This window comes from Apodemus sylvaticus, chromosome 23 (assembly GCF_947179515.1).
Source record: "Apodemus sylvaticus chromosome 23, mApoSyl1.1, whole genome shotgun sequence".
In the NCBI taxonomy this organism is placed as follows: domain Eukaryota; kingdom Metazoa; phylum Chordata; class Mammalia; order Rodentia; family Muridae; genus Apodemus; species Apodemus sylvaticus.
The window spans coordinates 52,849,237-52,867,413 of NC_067494.1; the positions used below are offsets into that span (position 1 = coordinate 52,849,237).

The following is an 18,177-nucleotide window of genomic DNA, read 5'->3' on the forward strand; positions in this document are numbered from 1 at the left end:
TAGTCACCATTAAACCTGTGTGTGTATGTTTACATATAGGTATAAAAACATATATCTATACATAGGTATATACACAAATTTATACACGTTTACACACACACACACACACACACGCACACGCACACACACTCACACACAATGATCTGCAGTTTTAATCACCTAATCCTGTTTAAGAGTTCATCACACTGGGAAGTTTTGCTATAGCTCTCTCCCACAATCTGACTTTAAATGAACAAGTATGTCATTATGTATGCATTTTGTGAAATTTGAGGAGAAATTTTTGTCAGAGTAACATGTTCTTATATTAACATGAATTTATTGTTATAGTCTTCTACTTCGCATAGTGTTTGTTCAAGGAGTACATGTTCACCTTGTTGTGTAACATTTACAGTTTTATGGCTTTAGTATCATATGAGAAATAGATAAAATTCTTTCATTTTACAATGGTGACTACAGTCTATTTTCTTCCAATAGGACTGTCCATTCAGGACTGTAGAAGTAAGAATTTATTTCATTTGCATTCACTAGCCAGTGCTTCTCGTTCAGTGGAGCACAATTTTTCTTAATGCTAACATTTCAATAAAATGTGAGAGAAAGCCTGCCTATAAATATGTGCATTTATTGTGCATATTAAAAATTTTACTAGAAATTATTAATGACTATGAAATATTTGCTTTGAAACATTCTTGCTATGACAGACTCCATGACCTTGAATATATTTGGCTTTGTGATCCTTACACACACATATCCCGATCAAGAAAACTTCAATTATATGCTTTGACTCAGAAATTCGATTGCTGCCTTGATTTAAAAAAATGTTGAAAGCCAGAACGGACTTGAGAAACTTGACAATTGGAATAGTGCTCTTATTTCAGACAGCACTTGGTATTCTAGGAAACTTCTTTCTTCTTTTCGCCTATCTAATCATTTACTTCAATGAACATACTTTAAAGGTCATATATAGGATTTTTATACATGTGTTCATATCCAACTCCTTGACTATTATCTCTGTTGGAATCCCTGCAGCATGTGGAGCTTTTGGTTGGAATTTGGGATTTAGTCATTTTGGATGCAAGCTTCTTTCTTATGTTCAAAGACTTACCAGGAGTGTGTCTATCAGCACTACCTGTGTCCTGAGTGTTTTTTGGGTAATCACCATCAACCATCCAACTACTGCTGGAAGGAATTTAAACTCAAAACTACAAAGTTTGTGGGCCTATATATTTGCCTTAGTTGGATCCTGTTGATGCTAGTAAATACGCTTTTCCCTGTCTACACAACTACCAATAGGAATTTAGAAAATGTGACACAAATGGGTGATTTTCATTTCTGCTACTCTGTAGGCCGTGACAAAACAGTAGATTTATTGTATATAGCATTTTGTATGTTTCCAGAAGTCTTATTTTCTGTACTCCTTGTCTGTTCCAGCATCTTTATGATTGTCATACTTTATGGACACAAGAAGAGGGTTCAACACACCCTTCATGCTCATGCATCCATCAGAACCTCTGCTGAAATCAGAGCTATACAGAACATCCTCATTCTGGTTTGCACCTTTCTAGTATTTTATATTCTCTCTTCCATTTTACTAGGCTATATTGCTCTTTTAGATAATCCCAGTGGGTGGTTGATGAATATCACAGCCATAATTTCTATGTCTTTTCCTATATTATGTCCATTTGTGATAGGTCATGATTTTACAGTTTCTAGATTCTGCTTTACCTGAATGAGAAATACAAAAATACCATAATCTTGCAATGAAACTACAAATAATATGTTTAATTTAATTTTATTTTTTTATGTATTCATTTTATATCCCACTCACTGCCTTGCTCTCAGTCCCTTCCTCCTACAATCCTCCCCATCTCTCTTCCTTCCTTTTCCTCATAGAAGGTGGGCCCCCCTTCTATATCTTCCTACCTTGCCACTTCAAAGCTCTGAGAAGCTAGAACTTCTTCTTCCACTGAGGACAGATAAGGGAGCCCAGTTAGAAGAACATATATCCCATACAGGCAATAGCTTTTGAGATAGTCCTCTTTCTAGCTGTTAGGGACCTGTGTGAAGAGCAAGCTGCACATCTACTACATATGATCAGGGAGACCTAGGTTCAGTTCATGTATGTTCTTTGGTGGGTGGTTCAGACTCTGATATCCTTAAGTATTCACATTACTTGACTCTGCTAGTCTTACTATGGAGCTCCTATATCCCTTGGAGCCCTGCAATCCTTCCTCCGATTTTTCCATAAAAGCTCCCATGCTTAATCCACTGTTTGACTGTGGGTATTTATATCTGTCTGAGTTTGCTGTTAGGTGGGGCTTCTCAGAGGATAACATGCTCCTATCTGTAAGCATAACATAGTATTATTAGTAATATCAGGAATTGGTTCTTGACTTTACGATATGGGATATACCATATACCCAGTGTGGTGAGTCACAGCTAAGATCACTCCCATTGGTTTTTGGGTACCTCCTTCATCCCAGGTCTCTGACTTATCCTGGAGATGACCCCACCTCCTCACCTCATCACTTGCAGATTTTAGAGAATTCTTAACAGAGGAATCCAGAATGGCTGAGAAGCACTTAATGAAATGTTCAAATCCCTATTGATAAGGGAAATGGAAATCAAGTTTGATGTTCCATCTATACCCATTAGCATGACTAAGATCAAAATCTCAAGACATAGCACATTCTATTGAGGATGTGGAATGAGGGGAATAATTCTTCATTTCCAGTGGAAGTGGAATCTTGTACAACCACTTTGGAATGCAATTTGGTGGTTTCTCAGAGAACTGTGAGTCGTCCTATCTTAAGATCCAGCTATACCACTTCTGGACCTATACCCAAGAGATGATACAAAATACCACAAAACACTTGCCAACTATGCTCATAGCAGCTTTATTCATAATGACCAGAAACTGAAACCTAGATATCCCTCAACTAAAGTATGGGTAAATGGGCAGTGGTGGTACACACCTTTAATCTCAGCACTTTAGAGGCAGAGGCAGGCAGATTTCTGAGTTTGAGGACAGCCTTACTCACAGAGTAAGTTCAAGGACAGCCAGGGCTACACAAAGAAACCCTATCTCCAATAATAAAACAAACAAACAAACAACAAGAAGAAGAATGGCTAAAGAATATGTGATTCTACACAATGAGATACTATTCAGTTGTTAAAAACAAAGGACTCATGAGTTTTGTAGGCAAATGTGTGTAACTTGAGAATAACTCCCTAAGTGAAGTAGTCTAGGTCCAAAAATGCATGCATGGTATACACTCACTTATATGTGGATATTCGTCATAAAATACAGGTACGAGGCTATACTGCACAGACCCAAAAAAGCTAGATAAGAAGAAAGGCACAAGTAAAATGCCAGAAACATGCATGAAAGGGGGAAGGAAAAGTTGATAAAAGTCAGATGGAGTAAAGAAACTTGGAGAGAGGGGGCACAGGGAAGAGAATGGAGGATTCAGAATCAGCTACTGAGAAGGACAGGAGAAATGGCTATATGGCCATGAAAATCAATAGAAAACTAGAATAGTATTCTTTAATGATGCAGATGTAATCTTAGGCCTCTTATGTCATTCAAAATATCAGTGTAACTGTAAAATAATATATGGGGAGGTCATATCCATTTAATTATTATTTTATAGCAGAGTAGTGCTATATTCTATCTTATAGATTATAGCCTGTAGAACCCCAGATTCTTAACCAAATTAACTTTGCTAAGCATATGTTACAACTCATTGAGTAAACGTATGATCCTATTATAATTTGTTTACTTGGACTATATTTTTCTCACTATTGCTTAAGTGTTCCCACTTCTCAACCCAGTCTTTCTTTGTTCAAAATATCTATGCATGATTAGTTTCTTTCTTTCTATGGTAGAGGCATAATAAAAACTACCAGAATTATGAAAGGAAAAAATCAGATAAATATAACCACAAATATATGTGCTTGATTTCTTCATGCTTTATGACTCACTCTAGTATTTTACAGTTAAATATTTGTCTGCACAGTTATTGTGTAACAGAACCCACAATACCTGTGCAAGCTGAAATCAGACAATATACAAACATTGATAGAAGATGAAGAAAAGCATGGATTTCCAATGCTAATTAAAATCCTTGTATCATTGGATAGTTGCTAATGAAGAGAGAGTTTCCTTTTATCTTAATAGTGTGACTACCTGTTAGGCTGAGCACCTACTGTGTCAGGCAATAGGCCTGAGCACTATTGCAACACCAAGCAAGCTTTATGAAAGAACTTGAAGAATGGGGTAGATATGAAAGAGACGAGATGAGAAAATTATTACAAGGAAATTGGTATAAATATCTTGTTATGAATAAAGAAAGAAATGGAAATTACATTAAATGTTTTTAAGGATTCCTGGATGAATAAATAAATCCAAGTCTTTAATCTCAATGCTTAGGAGACAAGGGCATGGACACTGAAGTTACTTATGAGTCTGAAGCCATTCTAATCTATAAACAAATCTGTTCAGCTCTGGCTATACAGAGAAAATCTTTCTTAATAAACAGTAATAATTGTTTTAAATTGTTTTGTTTTAAATTGTTTTAACTATATATAACTGTTTCAAAATTTACTGATCTGTCAACATGGGAAGAACTCTAAAACTGGCTGAGACATAAAAAAGTCTCTAGCCAAATTTTCAACTATATGTGGCACTCATAAATCCTCAAAGATCTTCAAAAATCGTCCTGTCATCCTTTCATAGACATGAATGAATATTTATTAGAGTTTGGTTATTGATCAAACTAGCTCTTTTAAAAAGAGCAGTCAGGCCCATCTCCTGGCTATGACCCTCTGCTATCCAGGCTGTTCTCTTCACTCTTTCCCAAGGTGCCTGGTGTTCCTGAGCACCAGCTGTGTAGGAGAGCCAGGAGGCTGAATCTATGAGGGATGAGTGCACATGGGAGGCTTATCTCTGTAAATCCAGATACAATCTTAGGCAGGGTCAACCACACAAGTCCTTCTCTGTGATTAATACAAACTCCTGGGAAAGTCGTATAGCTACCTAGGTACAACTGCTGTCATTTTGTATACAATGTCAGTTTTTAAACCACTTTAGGATTTCAGGTTGGTGTAACCACAAGAAACCCTGCACATGGAAGAGCCCGTGGAGGGTCAGTAAACGTGGCGCACCTCCCACTTGGGAGGGTGGAGCAGTGCTGGCTTCCCAGCTCTGTGTGGTTGGGCAGAAGAGGCAGGACAGCGATGCAGCTCCATTCTTGTCCTCCCAAAGTTTGCTTAGCAGTGGTACGGGACCAAACCTCTCACTCACCACCTCCCTTCTCCACCAACTTTGCATGTCTTCCGGTACTCTCTCCTCACTGGCAGTAGGAATCTTCCACGTTAAGAAAGAAGGACAACGAATTGGTACAACCACCCTGGAAATCAGTCTGGTGGTTCCTCTGAAAACTGGGCACCTCACTTCCAGAAGATCCTGCCATACCACTCCTGGGCATATACCCAGAGGATTCCCCACCATGTAATAAGGATACATGCTCTACTATGTTCATAGCAGCCCTATTTATAATTGCCAGATGCTGGAAAGAACCCAGATATCCCTCAACAGAAGAGTGGATGCAAAAAATGTGGTATATCTACACAATGGAGTACTATTCAGCCATTAGAAACAATGAATTCATGAAATTCTTAGGCAAATGGATGGAGCTAGAGAACATCATACTAAGTGAGGTAACCCAGACTCAAAAGGTGAATCATGGTATGCACTCACTAATAAGTGGATATTAACCTAGAAAACTGGAATACCCAAAACATAATCCACACATCAAATGAGGTACAAGAAGAAAGGAGGAGTGGCCCCTTGTTCTGGAAAGACTCAGTGAAGCAGTATTCGGCAAAACCAGAACGGGGAAGTGGGAAGGGGGTGGGTGGGAGGACAGGGGAAGAGAAGGGGGCATACGGGACTTTCGGGGAGTGGGGGGCTAGAAAAGGGCAAATCATTTGAAATGTAAATAAATTATATCGAAACAAAAAATTAAAAAAAAAAAAAAAAAAAAAAGAGCAGTCAGTGCACCATTATAAAAATTCATTTCAACAGGAATTAAGTCAGGTAGCAATAAAACCATACATTATGTTGCCCCGGATAATTAAGAATAAGGAAATAAATGTTAGATTGCTAACTGACACAGGAGGTGATGGAAATATATATACAGAACTACAAGACACTATACCAAGTATGGAAAAAAACAACTCAAAGCTTCAATTTCAACAGTCCATGTTGGCCATTTTTAAAACCAATTGATAAATAGTGACTGACAGTAGATTAGAAGAGAATTAATTATTTGTCCTCCAAATGTTCAGGACAATTACCAGATGTAGAAGATATTTTCATGAGGATTAAGAAAGCAGTGCCTAAAGAACTGAAAATTATAGATTTGTCAGACATGTTTTCCACATACTATTGCACCCACAAAACAGAGAATATACCACATTTACCTGGCAAGGAAGACAGTACTAATTTCTTAGACTATCACAAAGATTCATAAACAGTGCAATAATTGCCCACAACATTATAAAATGTACCCAGCATAAGTTCACACAAGTACCTAACTAAATTATATATTCATATGTTGATGTTTTGATAATAGGACAAGAAAAGGAAAAAATATACAAACAAACAAACAGAAACAAACAAAACAAAAAGCCAGTATACCTATTGAGAGATGAAGATTGGACCATCAACAAGGATAAGATATCTGGACTAGATACAAAGGTTAAGTTCTTGGGTATAATGTGCTCCATTACAGAACCAAAAATAACTACAGAAGTTATAAGTAAATTAGAACAGCTTAAAACACCAAGCAATAAAATAGTTACAACATCTTATAGGATTATATGGATATTTTAGACAACACATACATATTTACAAGTCATTTTGCAGCCCTTGTATAATAAATAGTACAAGGAAGTCAAGTGATTTTATTTGGAATAAATCCCTAGAACAGGCTGTGAAAACAGTGCTAGAATATATAATGCAATATTTTAAAGCATTCCATTGTTGTTGCTGTTGTTGTTATTGTTAGGAATAATTCTATTACTATGTTTCTTTTTGTTTTATTTTCTTATTATTAGATATTTTCTTTATTTACAGTTTATTTATGTAAAACAGAGTTACAACAATAACTATACAATACTTCCAACCAGATGATATAGTGTATTTAAACAGTCTGCACCTAAAACAGTACAGAAACTGGAATATCTTTGCCAAAATAAATGAAAGAGAGTGGCCAATAGGTCTGGGTTACAAATGGCTCCATATATGCTTGGGTTTGTTTTGCTTTGTTTTTTTGTTTTTTTGTTTTTTTTTTTTTTTTTTTTGGCTTTCTGAGACAGAGTTTCTCTGTTTAGCCCTGGCTGTCCTGAAACTCACTCTGAAGACCAGGCTGACCTCGAACTCAGAAATCCTCCTATCTCTGCCTCCCAAGTGCTGGGGGATTAAAGGCATGTGCCACTGCTGCCTAGCCAGAACATGGTCTTATGGAAGGCGGCAGCTGACAGACCAGAGAATGGAATAGTGATTACAGAACAAGGAACAGCTAAATCTGCACAAATCAGAGTAGTAGCAGCCATGCCAGCACTAAGACAAAGCCTCAAAGAAAAACAGAAGGTATTACACTTGTTCACTGACTCATGATGTGTAACCAATGGTATAGTTCTATGGTTAGGAAAATGGAAAATGAGTGACTGAAAAATTAATTGCCAACATATATGGTCCAAGGAATTTTGGATATTATTGCATGATATAACCAAAAAAAGTTAAGGTGATGTATATCACATGGATAACCATACTAATAAAGAAGGTGACCAATGTAGACATGATAAATTAGCCAGTCTAACAATTGGATTAAAATGAAATTGGAAAGCATAATAAATAGGCTCCAACAAGTTAAGACTTAACCTACAAACATACAAACATGGAAACCGAGATTACCACCAAAGAAATATTAAAAATACTCGAGACTCTGGAACTTGTAGGAATGCATGCCACATTCCATTGGTTTTCAGGTAGAAGTTTAAAGGTAACATGAAAAATCATTAATGATGCAACATACCAATGCAAACATTGCCCATGGAATATAACTAGACTCACACAGTTATAAGGGAAAGAGAGCTTAGGCTGTATTTCAATCATACCTTACAAATAGAATTTATAGGACCATTAAAGCAATGTAAAAGAGTATATAAATGTACCTTGGTAGACATACACACTAGATTAGGATCCACCAACATCCGATGACACCCAAATCAGTCTTTAAACATATTCACATTATGGGACTGGATTTCCCATTATGGGATCCCAAATATTTACAATCTGAGAAAGGAACACATATCACAGGAAGCAAGGTTAAAAATTTTTGTGAGATTATGAATATAAAATAAGAATAGTACATGGCCTATCAGCCAAAAGCAGCAGAAGACATCAATAGATTTAATGGCCTCCCCAAAACTAAGCTAGAAGTAAAGATAAGAGTGGCTCCATTGCACAAGAACTAATGAAATGCATACATGAACAAAACATTAGACCAAGATTGAGTAGGTAATCTCTGATACAAGAGCCAATAAAATATAGCATAGATATAGATTATACAATGGAACAAGAAAAAGTACTAATAAGGGACTATATATTCATTCACAGGAATAAGGTTTACAGGCTTAAAACAGCAGAAGTAGTGACACAATGACAGGGAAACACCATCTTGATTGCACAAGGTAAAGCTGATTTAAAACTATCCAGACTGGAAGTTATCACGTAACACATATATGTCTTAGTAGAACTTTATACAAAAGTCTTATTACATGTGCCTAGTATTAATTATAGTTGTTTATATTGTAAGTCTTGTGGTAAATTTTGTAACACATTGGTGTTACCAAATAACAAGTGACAAGCATAACCAATAGGAAGCTGGCAGGAATAAAATTTGTCAGTTGGACTATTTGTGAGACTGGGTTCCTACATCATCATACAAGCTAAGGAACCCTGGAAATCCCCTTGGTATTAGCACTAACTTCATGATCATTGTACTGGATAACAGCAACACTAATTGTAACATAAATGTGGAAACTTCTCAGCATACCTATCCTGTATACATTTCTGTGAGCAATAGCAGGAGTAGTAATAGTTACTGTAGCCTCCCATATATATACTTACAGTCCCAAGCATATTAGCACCATTGTGCTTGTGGCTTTTAATATTTGGGGATCATGTTAGGGAATATCAGGAAACAATATAACTGGGAGCACTGCAACCAGTGAACCAAAAAGTACAGGAGCTGTGAGCACCATACCTAGTACCACACATTCAGGTAGAGGAGCCAGAGAAAACAAGAGTGCTAGTGTCCCCTCAATTAAATGAACCACCGCAGTACCAAATGTTGGACAACTCAAATATTTTAATGGCACCATCCACCCCATTATTGTTGGACCAAATGAAAATTACCAGGTTATTGGCCAGATGAGAGATACTGGACATTGTTCATTGGTATCACTATTGGCAGAAATATCCTATTGTTAAAATTATGGATTGGGTTAAAGGATGTATAACTAATTCTTAGCAGCTACCAAACCAGCACATCACTTCATGACCTACATATTAAACACCAAAGATGGAAACAATACTAATATTCATGTGCAAAAACCACTAAAATGCCGTTTTAATAAATTGTATACCAATGCTTTCAATATTAGAGCTATATTCAATGACCATTGTAGAAAACCTCACAGCTAAGATATACCACCTGTAAAACATCAAAGGTTAATACAACCACTTTTACAAGAATGTTTAGAAACAGTTTATCAGAATAACTTGTTCAGTTATCAGAATAACTGTACCAGTATAATTATACATCTCTAGCACTGGAATAATAGATTTATGAGTATGATTATGAAGAAGAGTTAGATTACAAGAATTTTGACAATATAGAGTCAATTACACAACCCACAGCAACTACAAAAATAATAAATCTATGCAAATCAATGAATTGGACAAAATGCTCTAGTATGCATATTCAACCCTGGCTCCCATGATCCGGGATACCAACGTTGCCCAAGACATATGGTAATATATGCCCCAATATCTTGTAAACAAATCTGACATTTTAAACAGAAACAGAATACAGCAAATTGGCTACATGTAGCAGAATTCCCTAATGTCCCATGGCATGGCCACCTAATGCCATACAACGAAACATCCTGGGACTGGCATCAGAACTAAAAAGTTCCCAGACCTCAAACAATGGTGGAAAGCAATAGCATTGGGCATACAACAACATATAGCTGTTAGAGTTGCAGAGCCCATCCCACAATAATGGACAACAGTGACACCATGGAGAAGATTACAATCTTGAATGTATAGCACTACAAAACATATGTGCTACCTGGTAGGAGTAGAAGGCAACATTGTCAGAATGCAGATGCTCTATATAGCTTATAATGATCTGGGCAACGCATCAATACCAAATTAATAGCAAGCTTTGTAGGTCAGAATGTTATGGGCCCATTTTGCAAAAGTTTGAGCCATACCTCTTCAACCTAAATAATCACGAATATACAAAAGTTTGGATGGAACAGTAAGAACAAAATAAGAATATTAACAGTAACATATATTAGTAAATGTAATATCCCAGTACTATTTGGATACCCAATGAAAGCAATACCATTCAAGCTCGATACTTACAGTAAAAGTGACAAAGAAAGGGCATCCAGACAAAACTAAACTGAGAAATATTGTAATTAACAGACATTATGAATCAAATAGACCTAACAGACACCTCTAGAATATTTCAGCCAAACACAAAAGAATATAGCTTCTCAGAACCTCGTGGATCCTTCTTCAAAACTAATGATGTAGTAGGTCACAAAGCAAGCATTGATAGGTATATGCTCAATTCTGAAGCACAGGGTGCATTCCATTTTCTTGATATCTGATTTTCTGGAATCATAAAAGTCTGAGCAACTTTTAAGTTGAAGCATTTTTCAGGGATTATGATTACTTTTTTCTCTACCCATGAATCTAACATGACAGCTCCATTTTTCTCTGAGTGCTTTGGTCTTAAGCAAGCCAGAAACTACAGGAAGGTACAACATGAAAATCTAAAAATCATGTTGTTTCACCCATGATTGTTTAAGCTTTATATGATGTGTATTTTCTTCTTTTTATGATTTTTTCATTTAAAAGAGTGCATATCACTATATCATAATGTGCAAGAACAAAATCACTCTAAGAATTGCATGAGCATGGCAATGAGCTCGCAATAGGCAGCACATTAAGATTCATGAGTGTTTCTTGCTTAGACTATGATCTGGGCCTATTACCCCTTGAGATTAATTTTCTAAAGACACAAGCAGACCTTCACACATATTCAAGGAAACTTACTTAGAGTTTACCTTCTGTAAAATATGATAACTCATTTTATAAAAAATTTAGACTTCATATATGCCCAACTCATTATAATCTATAAGTAAAACAATCCTAGTGTGAAACAAAGTTTAAGAAAATGGTAGTGGTCCATATATAATAATATTATTATTACATATATTATGAAATTTGTCATTGAAAACATTGTCAAAAGATTATAGGTTTATATTCATTCTAATTACTCCCAGATTCTCATATTTCAAATGTTTGCAGTGTTCTGAATACCTTTTTAATAGTGAGAGGTAACTGTTTATTTCCAATGCTCCTAAAGATGCTATCTCCCACCACTTTTACTTAATTCTCCTGCTTCATGATTATCTCAGGCAGTGGATTTAATAAGAACATAGGCCATTTTTCATGTGTTTATTCAACACCAAAAATATTGCTTTTCTTTTAATTTTCTGATTTCGTTTCTGAGATCCTAATATAATTACATTTTTCCTTTATTTTCCTCCCTCCAAATTCTCATTTACACTCCTATTCTCCTTCAAATTTATGCCCTTTCCCAAACTATTTGCTATTGCAAATATATATGTATATAAATATATTTTTCTAGATATGACTTAGTCTGTATGTGATTACATGTATATGTTTTTAAGAATGAACTTTTACCACTGAACAACTAAATATTTTGATCGTCCCTGATGAAGAGCAAGTCTCCTGTTCACAGAGTTCCTTGGGTACCTATAATTCTTTGTAAATATTGGTTGGGTAGTATTGGCTCACTACATGCAGTTTAGTATGTCTAGTGTGTTGTCCTTGTTCAGCTCACATTTGGAAAGTAGGTTGATGAGGTTTTGTAAATGTAGATTTGGAAATTAGTAGGAGTCACAATCACACACACACACACACACACACACACACACACACACACACACAACTCACAAACAAAACCCTTAGATTTGTGGCTACAACAAACAATAAACATGGCAAGTATCTGTACATTAAGATCTAATTAAGAAAATTTGGTTCATACAAGTGTGAAATAAAGCAGCATGGTAAGGAGGACATATTTTGTTCTTTATGAGGATTCTCCATAATGTTTTCCAGAGTGCTTGCATCATTTTGCACTCTTATCTGCCGTGGACAAGGGTTTATTTTTTTTTCCTACATCAACAGGAGACAGTGTTTTCTAATTGCTGTGTTGCTCCTTTTAGTCATCTTCAACTGGATGAGATGAACTATCAAAGTTGTTTTACTTCGTATTTCTATGATGGCTTTAAAAAATGAAGAGTTTGGGGTATATATTTATTCATTTTATTCTGTTCTAGTCCATAGACATTTTGAAATTGGTTCACTGGTTTTCTTCACTCTTTTTTTTTCATTTTTTAAATTTATTCGATATATTTTTATTTATATTTCAAATGATTTCCCCTTTTCTGGCCCCCCACTCCGCAAAAGTCCCATAAGCCCTCTTCCATACTCCCTATCCCCCCGTCAACCCCTTCCCACTTCCCTGTTCTGGTATTCCCCTATACTGCTGCAGAGTCCTTCCAGAACCAGCGGCCACTCCTCTGTTCCTCTTGGACATCGTTTAGTATGCAGATTATGTATGGGGTATTCCACGTTTCTAGGCTAATATCCACTTATCAGTGAATGCACACCATGATTAATCTTTTGAGACTGGGTTGCATCACGTAGTATGATGTTCTCCAGCTCCATCCATTTGACTACGAATTTCATAAATTCATTGTTTTTGATGGCTGAATAGTACTCCATTGTGTAACTATACCACATTTTTTGTATCCATTCTTCCATTGAGGGACAACTGGGTTCTTTCCAGCTTCTGGTTATTAAAGACAGCGCTGCTATGAACATAGTGGAGTGTGTGTCCTTATTGTATGCTGGGGAATCCTCTATGTATATGCCCAGGAGTGGTATAGCAGGGTCCTCCAGAAGTGTCATGCCCAGTTTTCTGAGGAACCGTTTATGTTCTTTTACATTGCAGATAACAATGTTCTTCCAGATGTACAGCTGCCAAATATTTAGATGTGAAAATTCTTTTACACTGAAAATATTGATTTATATAAAATTTTGTCCATTATGAATTACAAACAACAGTTTATTCCTTAATTTAAATGGGGTTTCTTCCAATTGCAATGAACACATCATTGTTTCTACCAGGAAAGCATGATTTTCTCCTTAATAATAAAATTTTCTCTTTAAATATGTAAGCTCAATGACTTCAACAGTCTCAGGTTATTAGTAATTAGCAATTGCTTTTCAAATGAGTTCTTGCTGTTTTTCCTTCACAGCCTTTAAAACTTTGAGCTCAAAAAATTTCCCCCTTTGCCAATGAGTTCTTTACCACTTTCTCTTCTATTAGATTCAGTGTATATGGATTTATGTTGAGATTCTGGATCCACTTGGACTTGAGCTTTGTGCAGGTTACAAGCATGGCTCTAATTTATTTTTTCTATATACAGACAACCAGTTAGAGTAGCACCATTTATCAAAGATGCTTTCTCTTTTCTATTGTATATTTTTTTGGCTTGTTCTACATTAATCAAGTGTTCTTTAGCATGTGGGTCTTCAGGATCTTCAACTCTATTCCATTTATCAATGTGTCTATGTACCAATACTATGAAGTTTTTTGGGGGGGGATGGTTGGATTTGGTTTTTTCAAGACAGGGTTTCTCTGAATAGCCCTGACTGTCCTGGAACTCACTCTGTAGACCAGGCTAGCCTCAAACTCAGAAATCTGCCTGCCTCTGCCTCACAGAATGCTGGAATTTCAGGCGTGCACCACCACTGCCTGGCTACCACACAGTTTTTATGACAATTTCTCTGTAGCAAAGCTTGAGGTCAGGAATGATGATTCCCCTGAGTGATTTTTACTGTTAAGTATTGTTTTTGCTATTCTGGGCTTTTCACCTTTCCAGATGAATTTGATAGTTGCTCTTTCCATGTCTCTGAAGAATTGTGTTGGGATTTTAATGGGGATTGCATTGAATCTGTAGTTTGCCTTTGGAAGGATGGCCATTTTTACTATGTTAATTCGGCCTATCCATGAGCATGGGTGATCGCTCCATATTTTGAGATCTTCTTTGATTTCTTTCTTGAGAAACTTGAATATATTGTCATACGGGTCTTTCACTTGTTTGGTTAGAGTAACCCCAAGATATTTTATACTATTTCTGACTATTGTGAAGGGAATTGTTTCTCTAATTTCTTTCTCATCCTGTTAATCATTTTTATATAGTAAGGTTACTGATTTATTTGAATTAATTTTATATCTGGCCACTTTGCTGAAGTTGTTTATCAGCTGGAGAAGTTCTTCGTTAGAATTTATGGGGTTGCTTATGTATACTATCATATCATCTGGAAATAGTGATGCCTTTATATCTTTTTTGCCAATTTCTTTTCCCTTGAACTTTTTGTTGTCTTATTGTTCTCACTAGCACTTAGAGTACTATATTGAATAGAAATGGTGTGAGTGGGCATCCTTGTCTGATTTCTGTGTGATTGATTCAAGTATGTCTTCATTTAATTTGGTGTTGTCTGTTGGTTTGCAGAAAATTGCTTTTATTTAGTTTAGGTTAGTTTCAGCCTTCAAATTCTGATTTACCCAATACTTTTCACATGAAGGGGTGTTGTATTTTGTCAAATATGATTTCTTTGTCTAAGGAGATGTTCATGTGATTTTTTTTCTTTGAGTTTGATTAAGTAATGGATTACGTAAACAGATTTTCTATATTAAACCAACCTTGCATACCTGGGATGAAGCCTACTTGATCCTCATAAATGATGATTTTAATGTGTTCTTGGATTTGGTTTATAAGAACTTTATTGAGTAATTTGTATCAATAATCATAAGTGAGATTGGTCTGGAGTTCTCTTTTTTGGTTGGGTCCTTGTATGGTTTAGTTATTAGAGTAATTGTTGCTTCATAAAATGACTTAGGTAGTATTCTTTCTCTTTATATTTTATGGAATAGTTTGAGGAAAATTTGATCAAGTCTTCTTTGCAGGCCTGATAGAATTCTGCACCAAATCCATCTGGCCTTGAAGTTGTTTTGATTGGGAGGTTTTTAAATGACCTTGTATAATATGATCTGGTTAGAAACTTTACCTGCACTTGATTTGATTTTGGGATGTGGTATCTCTCTGGATAACCATCCATTTAATCTAGATTTGTCAGTTTTGTTGAGAATAGGCTTTGAAAGTAGGATTTGTTTTTCCTTTTAATTTCTTCCATTTCTGTTGCTGTCTTCCTTTTCATTTCTGATTTCATTAATTTGAATTCTGCCCTTTAGTTAGTTTACCTAGTGGTTTCTCTATCTTGTTGATTCTCTCAAAGAGGAAGCTTCTGGTGTAGTTTATTTTTTTATTGTTTTCCTTGTTTCTATTTAGTTGATTTTAGCCTTGAGTTTGATTATTTCCTGCCTTCTACTCCTCTTGTGTGAGTTTGCTTTTTGTTTGTTTGTTTGTTCTAGAGCTCTGAGGTATGCTGTAAAGTTGTTAGTGTAAGATCTCTCCAGTTTCTTTCAGGGCATTTAGTGCTATGAACTTTCCTCTTAACACTGCTTTCATTGTGTCCTATAAGTTTGGGTATGATGTGTCAACATTTTCATTAAATTCCAGGAAGTCTTTAATTTCTTTCCTTATTTCTTCTCTGATCAATTTATCATTGAATAAAAACTTGTTTAGTTTTCACGTATATGTGAGCTTTCTGTAGTTTTTGCTGTTATTGAAGACCAGTCTTAGGCCATACTGATTTGAAGGATACATGGTATTATTTCAATCTTGTTGTATCAGTAGGGAGTACTTTTCTGACCAGTTATATGGTCAGTTTTGGAGAAGGAATCATGAGGTGCTGAGAAGAAGGTGTATTCTTTTATTTTAGGGTGAAATGTTTAGTAGATATCTGTTAAATCCATTTGGGTCATAACCTCTCTTAGTTTCACTGTGTCTCTCTTAAGTTTCTGTTTCAGTGACCTGTCCATTGGTGAGAGTGGGGTGTTAAAGTCTCCTGCTATTATTGTATGGGGTTCAATGTGTGTTTTGAGCTTTAGTTAAGTTACTTTTATGAATGTGGATGCTCTTGTATTTGGGACATAGATGTTGAGAACTGAGTATTTCTCTTGGTGGATTTTCCCCTTGATGTATATGAAGTGTCCTTTCTCATCATGCTTGATAATGTTTGGTTGATAGTCTATTTTATTGGATATTTGGATGACAACTTCTGCTTGTTTCCTGTGACCATTGGCTTGGAAGACTTTTTTTTCCAGCCTTTTACTCTGAGACAGTGTCTGTCTTTACAAATCTCTTACACATCAGACACAGAAGCTACATGCATGTTTCCTCCTGGTCAACCTTCAAAGATATTGAAAAGATAACAGCTTCTCCAGAGTCTCTTTGGAGACACTTACAAGTTACTCATAATTGCTTTTGCTAATTTGCAACTGAAGAAAACTTCAGAGTTCTTTGATCCCAATGCCAACATTGTCATTGCCCCTGCAGGTGAAATGAAGATTATAAGTCACAGGATACCTGATGTCAAGAAAATGTCAATGCTTATCACAGCATTGAGATTCCTTCCTATTCAACAATGCTGGCTATTAGTATTTTAGGAGGTATATATTGAGGAACAAAGCAGGAGTAAAGAAAATATTTGTATTTCACGTTAGAGGACAGTTCTGGAAAATAAGGGATGTTTGGTAAGTGCTTAAAGCTACAGAATGAATTCTGAGGTTAAAAGATATGTAGAGCAAATTCTCTCCGTTGAGAGGAAGAGTTTCTAAGCTGTGGTAAGGTCAACTGACAAAAGCAGTTTACTGAGTTTCCACTAATTGTTCACATAGTTAATAGGATGTACTAAATCTTTGAACCTGAGTTTTGAAGATTTCATATCATTTCTAATGTGATTAAGAATTACAGTAATTAGGCCATTAAAAATTTCCTCTTACATATTTTATATAAGTTGTTAATGATGTTTTATATAATTATTATAGATGTTAGAAAATGATTTAATATTTAAAATAAAGATAATAATAAATTCCAGGAAACACCTAACCTGAATCATGAAATGTTCTGGTTGCTAGGGTAAAGACTATTGAATCTATCCTAAAACAAAATTGTGATGACTGCTGATTCTGATTTCTTTTATGAACTTTAAAACATGTGTTGAAAGGAAAGAGTGTGCCATTTTCAATCTTGTACAACAATCATTTAGCATAAATTACATTTCTTATTCACTCAGTTTAGTGTTGTGGCAGTGTTATTCTCATCAGTTGGATTTGTTTTCCGATTTTCATTGCTTCAATTGACACTGAAAGCTTTGTAGCTGGCAGGCAAAGAAACCATCATTTAAATCCATGGAAAAAATTTAAATTAATATTTCTATTTTATAAAGCATAGCATCCTATATTATACTGATTTTATATTTGCCTTGTATTTAGGATTTCTTATGACCTTGATTTATCACTAAAGTTTGATCAAGGATAGACATCAGTAAATATAATTTGACAAACTTATTGATATGTCCATTTCATTTGTCTAATATGCATGCTTCTTTGTTCTCTTTTATGTGCCTAGTTGATTGCATGTATATATGTGTGATCCTAGCACAATGTCAATTATTTCTTTTTTTTTTTTTTTTTTTTTTTTTTTTTTTTTTTTAAACATTTTTTTTATTCGATATAATTTATTTACATTTCAAATGATTTCCCCTTTTCTAGCCCCCCCACTCCCCGAAAGTCCCGCAAACCCCCTTCT

At 35.5% G+C, this 18,177-nt stretch overlaps 1 protein-coding gene and 1 pseudogene across 1 annotated transcript in view; both read left to right on the top strand.

The window, feature by feature from the left end:
• Positions 1-18,177, top strand: part of LOC127673567 (formyl peptide receptor 2-like) — a 476,281-nt gene that overhangs the window by 421,124 nt on the left and 36,980 nt on the right. The gene's annotated exons all lie outside the window — the stretch shown is intronic.
• Positions 773-1,750, top strand: LOC127673570 (vomeronasal type-1 receptor 4-like; annotated as a pseudogene).